At 42.1% G+C, this 12,533-nt stretch overlaps 1 non-coding gene across 1 annotated transcript; it reads left to right on the top strand.

Annotated features, from left to right (window-relative positions):
- The first annotated feature begins 3,743 nt into the window (after window positions 1-3,743).
- On the top strand, window positions 3,744-3,817 carry trnai-aau (transfer RNA isoleucine (anticodon AAU)). Its single transcript has one exon. It is a non-coding gene; the product is annotated as a tRNA-Ile (tRNA).
- Window positions 3,818-12,533: the final 8,716 nt, after the last annotated feature.

Genomic DNA, 12,533 nt, shown 5'->3' with positions numbered 1-12,533 from the left:
GAGCTGAGATGACACTTATTTTTCGAAGAGACACGTTGCTTGATAATGTTATTTAATCGACGTCCTGCGTTTTACATATCAAGAAAACAGAAAGTAACACATCCCATTCTAAAAGTTGAATGACTTGATATAAGATTGTTTAATGTATCATCACATCTTCATGACACTGCACATATTTGGATATAAATTCTGTGTCTTATGGTCTTATTCTGCATGACCACCTTTGAAAGGTGATGGGCACCAAAAGCAATGTTTCCAAATAAACCTGTTGGACGATAACCTGGCGTTGTGTGATTTTTCACTTTGTCCATTCCAGTCCAATACCAGCACGTCCAAATGATGGCTACTCAAACAAATAAACATTCATGCAAATAATTGACAATGTTTCAAATTATTAAATGATTCTCCCGATTGGCCAGAGTGATAGAAATTTCCGAAAAACATCCACCAATGTTAAAAAGCAAGGTTTGCATGCAGACAGATTTCTTGAATTTTCTGAAGGCTTTCTGAAGAGATCACCTACTATTCTAGTTGGCGCGAAGACTCCCCAGTATAGAGGAGACCAGAGCTAGAGCAATGAACGCACCAGATGAGCTTGCTGGATGTGTTGAAAAATCATTGCCAGATGTGAAATTATCCTTTAGGCCCTTGGATAGAGATGAGGGAGGAGGTGTGGTTACAAGTCTTAAACCTCTTCCCTTGGCAGGGGAATGTGCCGGGAATGGCTGCTGGGTTGTTGGTGGCTGCAGACCTAACGGGAGAGTCGCGGAGAGAATGGCCTATGCAGAACGCAGAGAGGAGCGGGGAGGGAAATATATCTCTGGTGGTGGTGTCTGCTTGTACGTGCTATAAATGGCCTTGGAGACAAAAAATTATGTAGTGGAAGGGGAGGACACCGGGTTCTATCCTTGCTACGCTTGAAGGGGTGGTGTTCAAGGAGTTATGAAAAGTGGAGAAGATGCGCTTTAGAGACTTATTGATCACGTGAGATGCGAAAATGCGTTCGTTGAACTTGTCTATTTACGCGATTCATGCCCCTCCTTGAGCAAAATATACAATTGACTTCTGAACTGTTGCTGACACCAAAGCAACTGCGTCGTTCGGGAGCAGAAAGAATCCCACTGTTAGATTACAATTCAAATGCATTTGGCATAAGGTTCGTAGCAGTTTATCAGCAGCACATAACCCAGACTCCAAAGGTTTGTGGTAATCCAGAAGAACAGTGAGCGACCGTTGAAAGTACGTTTCTCCAGACGATGTTTGTCAACATGACAAGCTGCAGCTGAGCTGGTGGCATTGCGATTGAAATTGCATGTGTCCAGACATTGTGCTTAATTTTGGATATCAGAGCAAATGATTAACTCGAGTATGCGCGTTCGGGAAAGTAAATGCTTTTTTTGTTGAAAAGCTTTGCAACGAAAGGAAATACTTCACACGATCGTGTGGTCGATATGACGCAGAAAATGAACAGCCGCTGTGGTTTTGAGCTCTGGCAATATAGGGATTTGCTTTCGCCTCGCAAGCAGCGTTATTCGGTTAGCTCAGCTGGTTGGAGTGTGGTGCTAATCTCGCCAAAGTCGTGGGTTCAATCCCCCCACTGAGCATGCGAAGCAATGGCGTGGTTAGCAGTGCGGTGTCAGGGGTCGTCGTGGCATTTTACTTTCACTGTCTGCAAGAACTTGTCACATGATCGCTTGAGATGTGTCTTCGTTCGAAAGTCGACCATCGCTGTCATGAACATCAACTCGCTCGTCCATGCCGGATCTCTGCTGCGTTGCTGTATTTCCAAAGAACGTGCTCCACGAATCCACGATGCAGGAAGCCTCACCCGCGCAATAAAACATTTGACAGGGTTAGACACACGACTTGATCGCCGTACCCGTGATGATTGGTGGATGTTGTCTGCAGCAAATCAATCAGTCTCAATTGTGTCCACAATCAAATGCAAAACATGAAATATATGCAGTTTAAGCAGACCAGGCACAGTCTCGGAGGAGAACCAGAGTTCAGGCTTCAATTCAAATCAAAGCTTCGTTCATGTTATTTTCCTGGATCTCTGTTAATACTTGTCAAACGACTTCCAGAGGGAATTCACCCTCATGCTTGCTCACCTCTTACGCATCCACACTGGATTTGTCATATCACCAGCAACATCATAGCACCATTAATAAAAGCAAATTACTGCGGATTCTGGAATCTGACACAAAAAGATAAAATGCTGGAAAATCTCAGCAGGTCTGGCACCATCTGCACGGAGAGAAAAGAGCTGACGTTTGGAGTCTAACTGAACCTTTGTTAAAGATTAAAAAAGGGGGAGAATTAGGGAGCTATTTATACCAGGCTGACAGAAGGTGAGTAAAGGCTTCAGATGCAAAGGTGATAATGACAGTGCATGGAGTGATTAAAGGGAGATTAGGAGCCGTGAATGAGGCAATCTGAAGACAGTGCTATGTGACAAAATATGTGGGGGATGGGTGAAGCAGAGACAAAATGGAAAAGAGGGGAGAAGGGTAGCAAAGCGGGAAGAGGAGAGGAAAAAGTTATTGAGAGAGTGGGGAGTGAGAGAAAGAGAGACAATCAAGAAATAAGAGGTACAGAACAGTGAAAAAAACACAACTGAAAAAGATAAATAAAATAATTGAAATAAAATTTCCTGAAGTAGTTTGAATTCAACAACTTCAGACAATTTTACTTCGTTTATTTTATTTATCTTTTTTATCATTTCACCCGCACTATCTTTGGTCGAACTCGTCCATTCCAAACAGATAGCCTCAACTGATCCAGCCGCGATTGCATGCACTTGAGCCATTTCTCTCGAAACCCTTCCTTTTCAAATACACGTCCAGATTCCTTAAAAGTATTGGAATTATACCATCCATCACCAGATCGTCTGGAAAGTTATTCCAGAAACGCACCACCTTCTGCGTGCACCGTTGGCCCTCACTGCCTTTCGAATTCTCACCCTCCTGCACCCCCAGATTTATACCCTCTCGTTTTGCAATGCCCCATCTGACCGAAAGGAAGTCGTCTATTTACCCGATTCATGCCCTCATGATTGGAAAACCTCCGTAAAATCAGCTCCCAGCCTCTGACGCGTGAGTGCGTGTTCAGCCTGTAAACGTTTGCACCTTTTCCATTTTCAAATGGAGGATGTAGCATGCTGTCTGAAGCAATCATCTTAGCAGCTGATCTGTCGCTGATAAACGCTGCAGGAAGGCGTGATAACTTGCAAAATATGCTGTCAAACGAAGATTGCACAAGCAATATGAGTCCTTGAGCAAAACGTACAATTGACTTCTGAGCTGTTGCTGACACCAAAGCAACTGCGTCGTTCGGGAGCAGAAAGAATCCCACTGTTAGATTACAATTCAAATGCATTTGTCATAAGGTTCGTAGCAGTTTATCAGCAGCACATAACCCTGACTCCAAAGGTCTGTGAGTATCCAGAAGAACAGTGTGCGACCTTTGAAAGTACGTTTCTTCAGACGATGTTTGTCAACATGACAAGCTGCAGCTGAGCTGGTGGCATTGCGATTGAAATTGCATGCGTCCGGACATTGTGCTTAATTTTGGATATCAGAGCAAATGGTTAACTCAAGTATGCGCGTTCGGGAAAGTAAACTTTTTTTTGTTGAAAAGCTTTGCAATGAAAGGAAACACTTCAGACGATCGTGCGATCGATGTGAAGCAGAAAATGAACAGCCATCGTGGTTTTGAGCTCTGGCAATATAGGCATCTGCGTTGGTTGGTTAGCTCAGCTGGTTAGAGCATGGTGCTAATAACGCCAAGGTCGTGGGTTCAATCCCCACACTGACCATGCGAAGCGATGGCGTGGTTTGCAGTTCAGCGTCAGGGGTCGTCGTGGCATTTTACTTTCACTGTCTGCAAGAACTTGTCACATGATCGCTTGAGATGTGTCTTCGTTCGAAAGCCGACCATCGCTGTCATGAACATCAACTCGCTGGTCCCATGCCGGATCTCAGCTGCGTTGCTGTATTTCCAAAGAACGTGCTCCACGAATCCACGATGCAGGAAGCCTCACCTGCGCAATAAATCATTTGACAGGGATAGACGCACGACTTGATCGCCGTACCCGTGATGACTGGTAGATGTTGTCTGCAGCAAATCAATCAGTCTCAATTGTTTTCACAATCAAATGCAAAACATGAAATATATGCAGTTTAAGCAGACCAGGCACAGTCTCGGAGGAGAACCAGAGTTCACGCTTCAATTCTCTATATATGTACCTATACACGGTGATTTTATCCAACCATTTCTGTTTTAATTTTAGTTTGTCCTACACGTTTCTCCTGCAGATGCCTGAAACAATGATTTTCTTGTGCATCAAACAATTAAGATTCTGCAATCGGTGACTGTAGCGTTAACATTGTACGATGGAGTTTTTTTGCAGAAGGACTTAGTCATGACATTCCTTGTGTGTCTTACATCTGGAATGACAACCACGAACAGCTGATAATGTCAACATTTAATTCTGATCAGGTTTTGCAATTTCTGTCCTCAAAATGTTAAAATATTAACGTTCTAATATCAAAACCAGACTATAAATATTTTATTGATCCAGTCCTTTATTTTCTCGTAGACCTAACAATGCGATCAAAAGTCATCACGCTGACATCATCACCTTCTGAAGGTCACCACTGAAAATTAATGCTAATCTCTCAATATTGACACCCGATGAGTGAATCATAATGAAATAACCTTCACGCGTACCAGTATTGCTGCCTGACCTATAGAATGTTATTGGAATTTTCTGTTGTCCATTCAGATTAGGACCATCAAGAATTTTCAGCTTCATGCAGAGTTCAAACGCTTCAGGTTTTAATCAGTGACTGTTTCCACGGATATCGTTGTCAGAAAGTGCATCAAAATGGCAACATTGAGTTGGAAATGTGTAGCCAATGCTGATGTGAAACTGACAAAGGTCGATGCCTTCTTAAACCAGAGGAGCCTTACTCACGCAGCAACAGAAAGAGTGCTGTTAGGAGGGATGTTTCAGAAAGTTGTTCGCTTGACAGTGAAGGAACGGTCAAAGATGTTTTAAGTGGGAACTGCTTCGATCTTGTTTGGAAACGTGGTTTTCCCACACTTCCGGTATCCTTCCTCATCCAGGTGTTCTAGAAAGCAGGTTCAAGAGTCATGCTCAACATGTTTTAACCCGTTACTTCAGTGCATTGCATTGATGTTAATCAATGCTGTCATTACACCAGTGGCAGAGTGAGAGAATGCATATCCTATTAGATGTACTGTCTCTCTGATGGCCTGTCTAATCCTATCGTATGTAATGTTTCCTGACATTGATTGGTGCTTCACTCATCCAAAGAAGTGCGCAGTATGCTATCACAGACTTGACTTGTGGTAATGAAACCCTGGACGTCATTTGGGGTTACAGGACTTGCATTCCACTCACAGATCTGCGTGCATATGCATCGAATCCTTTTTTTCTGAACTTACTTTTTATCTCATGAAAAGTACAGCAATTCCAGTTTTCAATTTCTAGACATTAATTAAACCTATATATGAGGACTGAATTTCCTGCGTGCATATAAGTGGCGCTTCAAGCGTTATTAAAAAATTACAAGTTTTACTTTATGGCACAGGGTTTTTGCTGCACTGTGTTCCCTTTTTTGTTCTTGGCATGTTCCTCCTCACAATGATAGGTGGACTTCAAATTAATGCCACAATGCAGTTTAAGGAGTGTGATAAACCACTATTGTAACAAATTCTTCAGACCGAATAGCACACTGTGGTTCTGACATTTTTCAGGATTTAGAAATCAAGTTGAAAATTTCTGGTAGCAGGATCTTACTATTAAGAAAACTGTGTGCCGAATCTGGATTTTGAAGCATTGCCTGAGGTCTGTGACGGTTTTCCGCAACGGGACTATTGAACTACTCTTTCTCTGACTGGCCAATGCTGACTGGAGATGCCAGTTTTGGATTGTGGTGGACGAAGTTAAAAATCACACATCAGATTATAGTCCAACTGGCTTATTTCGTAGCACGAGCTTTTGGAGAGCTATTCCTTCTTCAGGTAACTTTTGGAGAAGATCGTAAGACACAGAATTTACAACAAAACATTACAGTGTCAGGAAACAGAAATGATATACTGAACATGCGTGATTTTCGTTAAGTCTTCCATCTTTTAGAATGGCTTGCAGGTGTCAGTTCATTAATATGAAAATCCCAGAACTTTTATTCAGTCACGTTCCCGTGATGACTTAAGATTTTCTATTTTAAAAAGCTGAAATCTCAGCTCAGACAATGCTTTAAAGCTGCAAGGTTAGACTCTGTCTTTATCCCAAACTTGAGTTGGACTGATTGTATTTCCACAGTAGGAGTTTTTCGAATATGACATGAATTGACTGTCTGCATTTCCTGCCCACAGAACGTGTGCGTTTTGAGCAAAATAAAATAATATCTCCATGTGTAATTCAGAAAATGCAAATTCACCCCATCTCCTTGTTTGTGTGTGCCTGTCTATGAGAGATGGAGACTGTGAGTGTGTGCATGTAAGTGTGTGTGCTTGTGAGTGACTTGAGAGAGTTTGTTTTTGTATTCGTGTATGCCGGGTAAATTGTGTGTGTGTGTGTGTGTGTGTGTGTGTGTGTGATGGAGTACAAAACTGTAAGACGGTGTCTGCACGTGGGTTTAAGTGTGACGCGTATATGTGTGTGTGCATGAGAGAGAGCGTGTGTCTGACAGCTGGTCTGCGTGAGTGTGTGAGTTTGTAGGAGTGTGTGTGTATGTGTGCTTGTTTGTGTGTATGAGAGAGAGAGAGTGCAGGGTGTAGTGTGACATGAACCCAATTTCACGTTTGAGGCTATCTTCATAGGTATAAAAATTTGCTGTCAGACTCTGCTCTGCCACACTGCATTGGTGCATATCCCAAAGTACACCTTGGAAGATGGTCACCCAAATATCTGAAACTGAATGTCCCTGTCAGCTGAAGCATTCCCTGACTGGGAGGGAACACCCCTGTATGGCGTTGTTGCGTAGTGCCTCTTCAGCAGTTGTCACACATCTGTTTGGTCTCGCCAATGTACCATGCTTTGGGTCATCCATGCTCGTAGCGTACGAAATAAGCAATGTTGGCCGAGTCACGTGAGTGCATACCTCGTACATGGGGGGTGGTTTCCTCACGTGTGATGCTGGTATTCATGTCGATAGTCTGACTCGTCTTGCAGTGCTTGCCATGACAGAGTTGAACGGTATTGTGGTCGATGTTGCCGTGAAAGCAGGGCAATTTGCTGCAAACAATGGTTTTGGTGCAGCAGGTACTAAAGGCGAGAAGTGGAGGCAAAGGGAAGGTCTTGACGAGGTGCTGACCCTCATCGATAATGTGTACCAGGCTGCGAAGAATATAGCATAATTTCTCTGCTCCTGGGAAGTACTGGACAATCCTATCCGTTGCATCCCATGTCTATCTCCGAATGAAGTCATCACAATATCTCGTTGTGGCATGTGTGAACAGGCTTTCGATGAGTGAACATTGTATCCTGTTCTTATGATGGAGTCCTTGAGTATCTTCAGACGTCCGTCGCATTCCTCCTCAACTGAACGTATCCTGTCTGAGCTGAGATGTCACCTTTCTTGAAACAAAACCTCAAGCTATCTTGAGAATGCGACTTCAAGCAAGTTCTGCGGTTTACAAATTAATGAACAAACCTGCAAACCTTTATAACAGATGAAATACTGAGCAGCAATCTCGGTTTGTTCAATGTATCATTTCAGTTGCAGGACACTGTGATCTTTTGCTTTAAATTCTGTGTCTTATGATCCTATTCCAATGCTACCTGATGAAGTTGCAGCAGTCCAGTAAAGGCATCTCTTGTGCAGTACTGATCATTCCTCAGCAGCGGAATCTCATGTGTTTGGAAAATTCCAGCCAAGTGGTTGAACGAGAAATTCAAATTTTGGATGTAGGTTTGCTGAGATGGGAGGTTCACCCTCCTAGGTAACATCTTCAGTGGGCCTCAAGCAAAGCAATGTATATGATTCCTGCTTTCTACTTATATGTTTGGGTTTCTTTGGGTTGGTGATGTTATTTCCTGTGGTGATGTCATTTCCTGTTCTTTTTCTCAGGGGGTGGTAGATGGGGTCTAATTGAATGCGTAACCCCCTGAGAAAAAGAACAGAATCTGAGATCACCACAGGAAATGACATCACCACAGGAAATAACACATCACCAACCGAAAGATATAAATAGAAAGCAGGAGTCATGTATACTGCTTCGAATGAGGCACACCGAAGATGTTACCTAGTAGGGTGATGAAACGTCTAAATATGAACCTCCCAGCTCTGCGAGCAAACCTACATCCAGAACCTCAACGTGAGCTACGAATATTCTCAAAACTTACAAAGTCTAATTTTGTCACCCTCGTTAGAACAGTTCACACTCTGACGCAGTTGGGAGCTTTCTGTTGCTTTCTCTTCATTACTCCGAATTAGTATGTAAGAAGGTATTAATCTTGGATGCAGGTATGTCGTGAACTTGATGAGATTTTGACGGACCTTATCACGAATTGTTTTAACTCTTGCATTCCAATTTAAACCCTGCCGTTCTTACTCACTCGAAAATTATTCTCACCAACAATTTTCTTACTCAATTCTCATTCATCTGTTGAAGTTAATCTGTGAGCCATTGCGATGCTGGCCCAAGGGAAAGTGTGACCTTTCCACTTGCACAGCATATTACCTGGTGGACATGGCCACAGCGGATCGAATGGTCATCATCACTGAGGTCACATTGAAACAGTTCAGAAATATTATTTTAATTATTTTTTACCTGGACATCACTTCCGTGTGCAGCATTATACATTTTCTAGCTCGTGAAGCAACAGACTGTTCCGTCTGGTTGGCCGTTACTTTTAACATTGATCGATTTATGGCCATTTGTTACCAGAAGATGAGAATTGTCAGACTGAAGTTCTGGCAACTGCAGTTCTACTTTTCTCCAAAACGTGTTTTTTTTAAAGAAATATTCTCTTCTACTTTGTGTAAGAACCTGGAAGGAATATTGCCAAAGTATCATTGTTCTGTTAGAGAAATGCACGTTTTTGTATTAATCCTGGAATTTTGATTTTTGACTGGCAAGATATGATTTTAACACCAATTCTCCCATTTGCTCCAATTATATTCCTTATTGCTCTTACTATAATGTGCATTTTATTGACTAGTCAGGTTCACAAGGAACTGAAGTGGTAGAGCAAGAGCCAGTGTCACAGAGACCCAGAGTTGGAGAGCAGAAGGAAATCAGTCGTTTTCCTCTTCACCATGTGTGACAGTTTCATACCCTGTGGCTGACCGATATTATAGAACATAGATCATAGAACATTACAGCACAGTGGAGGCTCTGTGTACCGACCTGTGGAAGCAATCTGAAGTCTATCTGTATTACACAATTTCATTTTCATCCATATATTTGTCCAATGACCATTTAAAAGCCCTGAAAGGTTGCGAGTCTCCTGTTGCAGCAGGCAGTGTGTTCCACGCCCAGACTACATTCTGAGTAAAGAAACTATCTGCGACATCGCTCCTATACCCATCACCTCTCAATTTGCAGCTATGTACCCTGGTGCTAGCCATCACTATTCGAGGAAAACTGCTATCACTGTCCACCCTAGCTCACCTTCTGATTATCCTATCGGTCTCAATTAATTCACTTCTTAACCTTCTTCTCTCTAACTAAAGTAGCCTCAAGGCCCTCTGCCTTTCCTCATAAGGCCTTCATTCCATACCAGGCAACATCCGAGTAAATCTCCTCTGAGCCCTTTCCAGAGCTTCCACATCCATTCCGCTAATGCATTGATCAGAACTTCATGCAATACTCCAAGTGCGGTCGCATCAGATTTTTGAACAGATGTAGCATGACAATGTGGCTCTGAAACTCAATCCCTCTACCAATGAAAGCTAACAGATCGTATGCCTTCTTCGCAACCCTATCAACCTCGGTGGCAACTTTCAGGGATCTCTGCACATGGACACTGGAATCTCTCTGCTGTTTTATACTACCAATAAAATAAACATTAGCCCAGTGTTCTTTATTTCAGTTACTCCTTCCAAGCATATATTACACATTTTACAGATTCACAAGCGTTAATCTCAGTGATTAGGTTGTGTCTTTGTGTGTATTTGGAGAAGTTGGGTGGAAGCGGTCCAACTTAAATTGCTGCAGATACATTTATTTATCGGGTGACTCAGTCCAAGTCCGGAAAACAGGTCAAAAGTGCGGTGAACCATCCACTGACAGCAATTATTCGATTAATTAATAAAGACATTATACTATGAAAAGCACTTTGTTTCCACTCCATCAATCAACTGAAATGTGGACTGTCTTTATGTCTATTAATGCATCCACAATGAAGATGGTGCAAGTGAGGAATTGAGTGCTGAGAGAGACACATAGTTGGTGAGAAGCGGCAACAGCAGCTACACACACTTCCACTCAATCACTTTAATACTCTGAACCTTAGCGCTGCCCAAAAGACCGAGTTGATACATCTTGCTGGCTTTGCTGACCCCTCATTTATGACCATTACCAACTGTGAAGGAAAGAGATACTGCATTGGGGGGAGGGTAGTGGTTAATTGGTGTTTGACTTCTGGTAATGAGAGGTACAAGCACTTGCGCGGTGATCCAGAAATCTGGGCAAAGCGATTGTGCCCGAGGGACAACCTGGCAGATGTTTCACATCAACCTGGGTGAACAAGGATCAATGGTTTCTTGTCCTCCCATGATGTGGAGGTGATCCCAAAGCGAGGCAATTCGGCACTTATTGGGCAACCTGGTTTACTCACAACTCGACAATTCAGTGTCCCTATTCAAATGAAGCGGGTTAGGTCATTTAAAAATGCAAATGTATGACTGTTCACTGTTATATAGATAGAGGAGGCTTGAGATTTTTATTTACATGTTAAGCAGATTCGTTTCCTTAACGTGGAAGGAAAAACTCGCCTTCACCACATACGAAACAGTTTGAGAAATCTTAAAATGTTCTGAAATTTACAAATATGTCATGCATTTACTGATAATATTATTTTGTTTATTTCAGATCAGGAGATGAGACAGATTTGTTTTTTTTCCAGGTACTTACTTTTGATTCAACGGACTCTTACCAACCATTGCGAGGAAAGTGTGAACATTTCTCACAGAGAATAAAATACCATCACAAAACCGAGAACTCAGCTTCCAATAATTCAAAAACTGCTGACCAAGCACGCCAGATCTGGAATTTGAAAAAGTAATCTTCTAATAACATAGACGAAAAAGAAAATGCGAATTACGGAAATCTGTGGTTAAAAAAAAGATCCAGCTTGACAAATTTCAGCAAGACTGGTGACTTCTCTGAAGACTTCTCATATTTATGAGACAGAAAACATCAACTCTGTTTATCAGCAGGTGACGCCAGACTGCCTTAGGTTCTTCAGATATACCTGTTTGCATTTTAAAAATAAAATTGTGGGAACGGATTCTCTGAAATACTCCACACTCAGTTCAAGGAGAATAACCATATTGCTTGTCTGGAATTATTCTGATCAAGTGGAAATTGCTTTTCTTCAAAGAATATCCAAACTAATCATCGTTTTTTTTTGGTCTCGAACCGAAAGCAAGCCTCAGTGATTACAATGACTCTCATACATCAGCACCGGACTAAACATCTTCCTCCAGACAATGTTGACATAAACTGGATTTGTTCAACGTTCCAGGAGTTTTGAAACCCGTTGTAAGTTTGAAAAAGCTCAAGTGTCACTGAATAAATACCAAACTCAACTGATCTTATAGGAGAGAAAATAAAGGAGAGGGTGATCCTTTCAAAGCAGTGCCCGTGTTCGAAACTTTCTGCACATTTAACTAGTGAGCAAGAATGGCACAAATGATGGAATTAATAGCAAATGCCCAGCCTCATCCAATTCTTATCAATTCTGACATTTTGCAATATCACCTGAAAATACATACACGAATCCAATAATTCAGGACGATGCCACTGTTTCAGATTAGCTGTCTGACATGTTGCATTGCATGCGAAGAATTACTTTCCACTGCAACACTGGGAGGTCTGACACACTATGAATCTATTACCCCCAGTCATGATTAAGATTGCTTTCACTACGCTGACAGGATTGAGGTTGTCCTCTTACCACCTAACATAAGAAAAATTGCAACGTCCAAAGCCATCTCCAAGCCAGATGAACGAAGGAACAGAGACGTGTGGCAAAATTTCCAGTGGAATGACAGTGAAGTCAATCCTTTTAATTGTCCTTCTAAGCATTTGCTGGAAATATACGTGTCTCTGCGATCTCAGGCATGCACAAATTCCTCTGAACAACTCGTCCAACAACTCCACCAAAAATTGTCCATCACCATTCAAGACTGGTTGCGTGATCACTTCAGACTTTAGACTTATAGATTGGTTTGTTTAATTCAAATCTGGAGAAAAGACAGATTTGTCTTTTTTCGGATGCTTATTCTTGATTCAATGGACTCTGGCAAATCATTTTCAGGGAAATGTGAGGG

The sequence above is a fragment of the Chiloscyllium punctatum genome, chromosome 43, assembly GCF_047496795.1.
Source record: "Chiloscyllium punctatum isolate Juve2018m chromosome 43, sChiPun1.3, whole genome shotgun sequence".
NCBI lineage: Eukaryota > Metazoa > Chordata > Chondrichthyes > Orectolobiformes > Hemiscylliidae > Chiloscyllium > Chiloscyllium punctatum.
Note: the sequence above shows the minus strand (reverse complement) of the source record. Positions and strands in the feature narration are given on the sequence as shown.